Genomic DNA, 9,797 nt, shown 5'->3' on the forward strand with positions numbered 1-9,797 from the left:
CACCTTATGGACTAGTGTTCAACACTTGCTGAATCGGCCCAACCTGCAACTCTAAGCTAATCTGGGCCATTTTCTAATCCTGGAATTTTGTCTGTTGACTTTTCATATCTGCAAAAAGTTATACTTAACCAGCTAAAAGTTCTTTCAATATCTCATCCATGTTACTCGTTGCCTGATTTGATTGGGCCTGTGGCTGTGGGGTATTTCATAGATGATTTGGTGGATGAGTTTGCCATTTCATGTTATAGGCATTACCATAATTTGGCATTTGAGCACTACCTACATACATCACAAATTCCATATTTGAAGCACACATGGTAGCCGCATAACCACTATTTCTACATTCTTCATACCAACCTGCAGCTTGTTGAATGGCATTATTATGGCTGCAGGTTGTGTTGCTGCCAACTTCATGTTGCTGAATAAAGTATTAATCAAGTTTTGTAGTGCAGAAACTTGTGCTGATCACTATGAATTGGACTACCTCCAATACACTTGCAATTCTTTTTATGGCACTTCTAGAATCTGAATGCCAATCTGGATTTCCTTGTGCTATATGGTTTAGCAATGTGTACAACTCATTATAAGTTAGCTCCAATGCTTGACCACTTGCGGCTGAATCTAGAAAAATCTTTGTATTATGATCAAGAGCTTCTACAAAAGTATAAGGAAGTACCTCATTTAACTATTGGTGATATGGACAATCCCGAAGAAGAGCCTTGAAACATTCTCAAGCATGACAGAGGTTTTCATTAGTCTTCTGTTTAAAGCTCACTATCTCACTGCGAAGTCTCCCAATCTTTCCTGATAGAAAGAATCTAATGAGGAACTTTATATCTAAGTCATTCCATGATGTGAATTCATTGGCCGGCTCCGCATTCAACCACCTTTTTGCTTCCCCCAAAAGTGAATAGGAAAACAGTGTCAGCCTCACGTAATCTGAAGTCGCCCCAATCAGAGTGAATGTACCTGTAAGCTCAATGAAGGTCTGCAAGTGAACTTGTGGATACTCGTATGAAAACCCTGTAAACTGTCCACTACTAATAAAAAGTTGCACCATATTATGTTTCAACTCGAAATTCCCCCCAGCTACTGGTCTTTGAATTGGGGAAGTCAAGTTCGTTGGAAGTGGGACTGTCACTTCCTTAACATTCCTACCAGCTGCTTGTTATTCAGCCATAGGAACAATATTCTCTTAGTCTTCTGTGATTTAAGGAATTTGGGGGAGAAGGATTTCTTCTCTTCTTCATTGATGGTAAAGTTGTTCAGGTTCAAAACTTGGTTCAATCAAATCCCTATCCCCTGCCAACTTTCTAACCTTATAACCTATTTTCTGCAATCACAAAACAAAGACCAAGCATAAAAACACCAAATAAATTAAAGAGTAAAACTAAAATAAATAATTTCCAAATAACAAGTCCCCGACAACGGCGCGAAAAAATTGACAGCGCCCAAGTGCACACGCAAGTGTACATGGTCTACCAAGTAGTAAAGTGGCCTAATTAAAGCCAAGCATTGATCCCACAGAGACTTGATTAAACAATGATTTAATTTTAGTTCGTAGTCTAGATTAATTTAGTGCAAAAGTAACTAAAAAAAGAGTTTGTAATTTTTGTAAATTAAACATAAATTAAATAATGTATAAAATAAAATAGTTGAGACAATCAATGGAGAAAAGTTCAGGGTTAAAGCACTCCGAACAATCATACGATGCTATTGAATTTCATCCGCTAATTTGCTTATCTTGGTTGTTGATTCGTAGGGTTAATTGCATGATCATGATTTCCCAACCTCTAATCTTTTACCTAATTTGGACATTACAACTACATCGTTGAGCGGAGATGTAATAATCCAATTGAGTGAATTAAAGCTAACATCCTACGTATGAATCAAGTAAGACATCTAAGTACATCTCTATCCTAGAACCTAAGTTTAATTCTTTATTTTATAAAAGAATAAAAACCCAAACTTTGTTTATTCCCGTATTCTATCTCCCTATTCCCTCTCCCGAGATCAAAAGGTTGACAATATATGTATTCTATGGGTGATCAATTCATAAAATAATTAAAATAAGAATAAACAAAAAACCAAATATGATAAGCAAAATTAATCAAAATTAATTCAAAATAATAGTACTCATGTTGTTAGCTTTAACCTCGGACAGAGGACTTTTTGCCAATAATATTTATAATCATGATCCAAATAATTAAATACATGATATGAAAAATTAAAAACTAAATAAAATAATTAAAACCTAATTAGCCGTGTAGTAGCGTCCTCCATTTTTCTCTAATCCGTGTCCAGGTCTTCAATAACGCATCCACTATGTTTTAAAATTGTCCAGGTGTTATTTTGTAACCAAAATTATATTCTAATCAACATTTTGTTGGGTTTAGGAACCCCACCTGGTCCCCCTGTGACCAGATGTTCACCCTTTCATATATATTGTTTGCATATATAATATTATATAAAGCAAATCGTAGTGTGTTAAGGACATTGTAACGTGCTCCAAGAACTTTCAACCAGTCGCCCTTTGTTTGCGTGCAAATTTAACTTAAAATAGGACCATGTCATTTGTTGTGTCGGTGAAATTGAATTGCCGTGTTTAACCGCATCAACGCGATGGATCAAGTTAGCGTCGCTGCACTGGTTGGACTAGAAATGTAGATGCGATGCGTCGACTTACTGGAATTTGCTTCCAAAATTATGTTAAGTATTGAACATCTTATTCTTTGCCCATGCCTTTTATAGTGTATTTTCAATGAATTTAGTCTTTTTATCATTAATCTATCACCGAATTTAGTTTACAAATCCTCCTACGATATCAAACACCGCATATTAGAGATCAAAATAACACTATATTCTCAACAATGAATCAAAAGAAGAGCTGAGATAAGGCAAATTCGCAATGATCTTCCACTTATTATTTTGACTCTTGACTTAAGCAAATTAAACTTTGCACATTACAAACAAGTTATTCCACTCATAATTACACCATTAAAATATTTGGAGTAAATTAAACACATTAAAATCCAACGAAGCCAACTAGACACACACCTAGCTCAAGCTAGTAAAACTAGTTTTCTGGGTTGAACTCTAAATGACTCAATTAAATACAAACTTGTTTGAAAAATACTTTGGACATTGTAATCACATACTTGGACACTTAAATGCTTATTTATATCAACATAAACACTTAAAGCACCCGAGTTGGTCTTAAAACAAGGCAAAATAAGCTAGAATAATGATACAAAAGTGTATAAAACCACCTCAGATCAGTCGTTCTATCCACGATGACCCAAATCAAATCACACTGATTCCAAGAACAAGAAAGACTGGTAAAAAAAATCCATATACATTACCTCCATTTTCCATTCGAGCAACTCAATCTCTTGGTACAGACCTCCGGGTCTCATGTGTTCAACTTTCACTAGTTAGGCACTTACCATATAGTTAGCCACGTCTCGCTTCATATTATTTCACAAATACAACTCTTTAAGATCATGATATATCTTTGTAAAGCCCAGATGAATAGCGTAACGCGATCCATGAGCTTCAGCCAAATTCTTTTACACTGACCATCGACGTCGAGGACACATAACCTATCTTGGTACCACAAGATACCATCACCCCCAATCACAACGTCAACAACCTTTTGCTGGCCCATATTGCTCTTAATCTTTATTAAGTCAGAATCCAACATCTATTTTTATTTATATCAATGAGAAGACACGACTGCGATACGTGATGCAAAAATACTTCACCATCCTTAGAGTTCGTGAGATAAATTCCAAGGTTAGCAAAACAGTGAATTTCTTTCACCAAAAACTGCTTATCCTCATCCATATAAGCTATACTCCTCATGGATAACCTGCTAAGAGAACCAAAAATTATCCATATAAGCTATACTCCTCATGGATAACCTGCTAGGAGTACCAAAAATTATGTTAGCTTTACCTGGATGGTAATGGAGACTCATATCGTAGTCTTTCAACAACTCAAGCCATCTCATTTTCCTGAGATTTACCACTTTATGAGTAAACACATATTGTAGGCTCTTTTGATCAGAAAAAATGTCAACATAAACTCCACAGAGATAGTGATGCCAAATCTTCAACAAAATACCACCGCCAACGACTACCATACTGTATCAACACACAACCAAGCCCAACATGAGAAACATTATAATACACTACAAAGCCATCATTGCCCTTGAGCAAGGTCAAAACTAGAGTTGAAGTCAACTTATACTTCAACTTCTCAAATCTTTCCTTTCAAGCATCGAACAACAAAAACTTTGCCTTCTTTAATGTATCTAGTCAATAGGGGCGTCTATAGTGAAAAACTTTCCATAAACGTCCTATAGTAACCTGCTAAATCAAAGAATTTTTGAATATTAATTGGAGTCATGTGTCTAGGCCACTTCTTAACCACTACAACCTTTTGTGGATGCATTATGATCCCTTCACTAGCGATAACAAAACAAATTAAAGTCAGAGCCTTCAGCCAAATCTAACACTTAGAGAACTTGGCATACATACGCTGATCCTTCAAGGACAACAACACAGCATGAAGGTAATCGACATAATCCGCCTCACTCGTAGAGTACATAAGAATATCATCTATTAACACGATGACAAACAAATCTAGAAATGGATAGAAGACCTCATTCATCAAATCCATAAATGCTATTGGAGCATTGGTAAATGTAAAAGACATAACTAGGAACTCATAGTGACCATACCGGGTCCTACAGGAAGTCTTAGGGATATCAACTTCTCAAATCTTAAGCTGATGATAACTCGAACTAATATCAATCTTAGAGAAATACTTTCCACCATAAAGCAAATCAAATAAATCATCGATCCTAGGATGAGGATACTTATTCTTTACAGTTACCTTATTCAGCTGATGGTAATCAATGCACATCAAAAGAGGACCATCCTTCTTATGCACAAACAACACATAAGCTCCCCAAAAGAAGATGCATTAGGATAGATAAAACCTTTATCTAAGAGCTTCTTTAATTTCTCCTTAATTTCCTTCAACTCAGTCAGAGACATTCTATAAGAAGTGATAAAGATAGGATGAATGTCCGAAAAGAGATCAATCCTAAAATTAATTTCCCTATTGGGAGGAACACCAAGAAGATCATCCAGGAAAACCGTAGAAAACTCATTAACCACAAGAATAGATTCTAGAGATGGACCTTCCGAGTTAAAATCTTTAACCCTGACCAAGTGATGCAATCACCCTTTGAAAATCAACTATCGGGCTCTAAGATATGAGAAGAACCTTTCCTTAGGCACTAAAGAACCCCATTCCCATTCAATGAGTGTCTTATTACGGAATTTGAACATGACCTTATGGGTCCAACGATCTAGAGAAGCATATCACAAATACAACCAAACCATCCCTAATGTGAGATCAAAGTCAACTATATCTAACTCTATCAAATCCAAAAAAGTTTTCCTACCACTAACAGATACCACACACCCCTTATAGACTCTTTTAACAATCACAAAGTCACCAATCAAGATAGAAACAAAAAGGATCAGAAATAAATTCAAGGCCAAAACCAAAATAGACAGCCATAAATGGGGTCACATAAGAAATAATGGACCCTGGATCAAGTAAACTATACACATCTGGGAGAAAAGTTTCAACAAACTAGTAACGACATTAGGAGATGCCTTAGGATCCTGACGAGATGCAAGAACATATAATCGATTCCAGCCAGTGCTGGTACCAAAAGTAGAAATAAACCTAGAATCAACACCTTTTGGTGTAAGAACAAATAAGAGGCAACAAGAACCTTGTTAGCCCAAGAAGCCATTCTAGAAAGACAGTCACGCTGTATATGAATAATCTGACCATAATAAAAACATTTGTTCTTCTTTTCATCACAGAACCCATGGTGCAACCACCCACAAAATCTACAAAAAGGTAGGATTGAGCTAACTGAGCCTCACTAGCCTGATCTTGGGAACCTATGCGTGAAACCCACCATCATGCTAAGTCCAATGATTACTCGATGGCTTCAGGTAAGGAGCACTATCCATGGAGAAAGATCCATAAATACCCTATGTTTTCTTTGACCACTTACCACCATCTCTTTCACTTTTCTCATAAGGCCTAAATTTCTTCTCCTGTCTCTTGCTAAACTCAGTCTACTTTCTCTTCTCTTTCTCTACCTTCTGCATGTACACAACCATCCTGGAGATATCCATGTCCTTGTTCAACAAAGAAGCCTTACTTTTAAGTATCAACTCACAAGACAATCCCTAAGAAAACTTATGCATTCTATCCCTTATGATAGAAACCAACTCTGGAGCATACTGTGATAACTAGTGAACTTTAAGGCATACACCTTGAGTGACATCCTACCTTACCTCAAATTCACAACTCTACCACTTTTACCTCCCTTAACTTCTAAGAAAAGAAGTAGCCTAGAAATGCACCAGAGAAATCCTCCTACAGAGATAACTCAGCACCATCACCCCTTACCTAATGCTATTCCTTGTATCAGTGGTATGCCACACCCTTTAGCTGGTAGGAAACAAACTCCATGCCCTCAATATTTGTGTCATGCATAAAATGAAAGATCTTTTCTATCTCATCTAGAAAACCTTGATGATTCCTCTCAAACCTAACGCCTGTAAAGGTCAAAGGATTTAACCTCATGAACTGGCCAACCCTTGTGGCCTCAGAAGATCGAGTAATAGGAATACCACACTTAGACTGAGTAGCTATTAACTTTTCTGACATATGAATAGACTAACGAAACTCACTGTTTATCACTTCAGCCTGAGGAGTTTGAGAAAGACTAAAGAGAACTGGTGGAACTCTAAGACAATTAGGAACTTGACCCATAGACCGGGTCTAACCTCAATAAGTAAAGAGTGTGCCATAAATATTGTCCTCAGTTGGTGCAAAGGAGTTTTCGTGAACTTCTAATCATTGAGGCATGATCTAAAACAAAAACAAAAAGGAATTAGTAAGGATCTCAGGACTTAGACTCCACATCTTAAAATAAGAAAGAGAAATATTTCTAAATGCCTTGTAGCCTCTACCTTATGAGTATGGTGTGCTACACACCCTTAAAAAGATTCTACTCGATATGTATTTATGGACTCCTAATTGACCATGAACCTAGACTGTTATACTAACTTCAAATGACCCAAAATAAGGTGTTGCTGTAATAGGCATCTCAAGTCCAACAAAGACTGGAGACCACCCTGGATACCCAATCCAACCAACCAATATATGACCTAAGTCGAACGAATTCCAAACATATAAAAAGATTGAGTTCATTTAAAACGTAATGACTTTGTGATAGGCCTATAAACAAGACAAACCCAACCAAGTCAACCATCAAAACAATACCAATAAACCCCAAAACAATAACCAAATCCATATCAATTTCATACCATACTCAGGTCCACGATTTGTCCACACAAAGCCTCTAAAAAAATCTAAGAATATCCGGTCGAGACATGCCCCCGACCATAGCAAAAACCAATATCTAAGTCTAAACTAATAAATACATAAGAAAACTAAAACAAAGAAATAGAGCCTTCCGGAGTATAGAACTTCACCACTTTAAGTCAACACAAGCTGTCCCCGAATCCAAGTCATTGAGCTGGAAGTATGATAGTATGACTAGTCTTTATATTGTGTGGGGATACAACATCCAAAAACGGTTAGCAGTTGGAGCGCCAGAATATAACTCAAGGATAAGGATAGTATAATGCCAACAGTTCAAAAAAAATCAACTAATGCACATAACTAATGCACATAACTAATGCACATAACTAATGCAATACATACATTAATAATGTTTCTCTGCACCCATGATAGCCACTGAATAACACCCTTGAACCTAGTGCCCTACTTTTTATTAAATTACCCCTATCAAGTTTAGGTTTCTTTTCCATACTCTTAGTGGCAATAGTACCACTCTCTTATTTAGAATCAAATACTAAACCATTGTTGTTATCCCCAATATTTCTAAATTTGCCTTGCGATGACTCATCCTTCTCATCAGACATAGTGGAGTATTTTTGTTTCCTTGCACTCCACCAAATATTGTAGGCTTGTGTTGCAGTCTCCTTGCCATATTTTATGGCTCATCATATAGTCTTAGGTTTAAGGCAGACCTTTGTTGTCTTTTCTATGCTCATCCATCTATTACTTAAAGTTTTAGTTTCCGGACCATAGTATTTGTAGATAAATTGAGTTTCATAAGAAAAGAAAGTTAATCATAACATGAGAACTAAAAGTTATTGACTATGAAGGTATGATGATTTGGCCTAATTATTTGTAACAATATTGATGATTCATTAGATAAATTGTCATGCTTAGATAGAATGCTTAAGTACTATGTTTCTTGTGACTCCTAGACTTGACACTTTGTCACATATGAGACATTTCATTGCTTATTCAGGTACTTCATCAAACACTTAAAATACCAACTATGAAATTTTCTAAATCCTTATAATATTATTACTTGTACAAACTCAAGGATGATGCAAGTCTGGTGGTGTTAAAAAGGATTAACAACTTTACCACATACATCAAAGTTACTTAGACTCCATCCTTAATATATGTAGTTGTTCATGACTTTAATTAGAGAACAACAGAATCAAACTTTCAACTTAAACATTTTAATTTGAAATTTTTGTTGTCTCCCAATTAAATCACTGATTTGACCATTAACAAATAACACCATGTATAAAAGAGAAAATTAGTAGTATACCTTTATAGAAGAAAATAAAGAGAGAAACTATTTCTTGTGCTTGACACTTGCATAAACATACAAAGCTTACAAGATTAGGTGTGTAGTATGAAGAGTTGGTAGATATATTGGTTTTAAGGAGATGAGAATTGAAGTAAGCAAGTAATGGAGTTAAAACATGGGTGTGAGATTTACTATGTAGAGAGGGAGATGAGAAATTGATTAAAAATTGAAATGGTTTAATCAAATGGTTATGATTTAATTAGAGTCGGGTCAAAGTGATGGAGTAGGCTAGATTTAGGGTTTGTTAGGTATCTAGTGAGTTAGGGTTATTGAAATTAATATTGCTACTTATCTGTGTCACCAAAATTATGTTGAATCACCAAGTGCATGGTGATTCATAACATGAATCATAACATATGATGAATCAACAAGTACATGATGATTCATCACATAAATCATAACATATGAGAATATATGTACCCTTTGAATATCAATGTTGATTATTTAGGGTGATGGGTCATCAGCCTTGTGAATGTCCATCCCATTATCTATCAAAACTTAACTAGTTTGTAATCATTCTTGCATTACTTTGATGACTCGAGTTGACGGTTCATCATAGCTTTAGTGATTTATCAAGCGAACTGTCAACCTCAACCAGAATATGATCCCTCCATGCCATCACCTCTACTTATTTCTTGCACACTTTAACACCTACATTAACCATGATTAAAATTAAAAAAAACTATATAGATTATGGAATTACAAAGTATTTGGGATACCTCTCACTAGTGATGGATTCAATGTCGGTACACAACTCAAGTACCTTGATTACTTTGACATCATCAAGATGCACCACTGATTATACTTTTACCTCCTCCTAAGCTCCAAAGTATTTCTTTACCCTTTGTCCATTCACTTTGAAAAGCTTCCCATCCTTGTTTTCCAATTCAAAGGCTCCAGAAAAAAAAATATAAGTAACCTTTAATTGTCTAGACAGTTTAGATTTTAGCTTACTCAGAAACAAGTACAACACCACCAAATATCCAATGTTGAATTA

At 35.7% G+C, this 9,797-nt stretch overlaps 1 non-coding gene across 1 annotated transcript; it reads left to right on the top strand.

The window, feature by feature from the left end:
* Positions 1 to 686: 686 nt before the first annotated feature.
* LOC124891172 lies at positions 687 to 793 on the top strand. The gene has a single exon (XR_007049558.1). It is a non-coding gene; the product is annotated as a small nucleolar RNA R71 (small nucleolar RNA).
* The last annotated feature ends 9,004 nt before the right edge of the window (positions 794 to 9,797 follow it).

Source organism: Capsicum annuum, unplaced genomic scaffold, assembly GCF_002878395.1.
Source record: "Capsicum annuum cultivar UCD-10X-F1 unplaced genomic scaffold, UCD10Xv1.1 ctg3168, whole genome shotgun sequence".
Taxonomy (NCBI): Eukaryota; Viridiplantae; Streptophyta; class Magnoliopsida; order Solanales; family Solanaceae; genus Capsicum; species Capsicum annuum.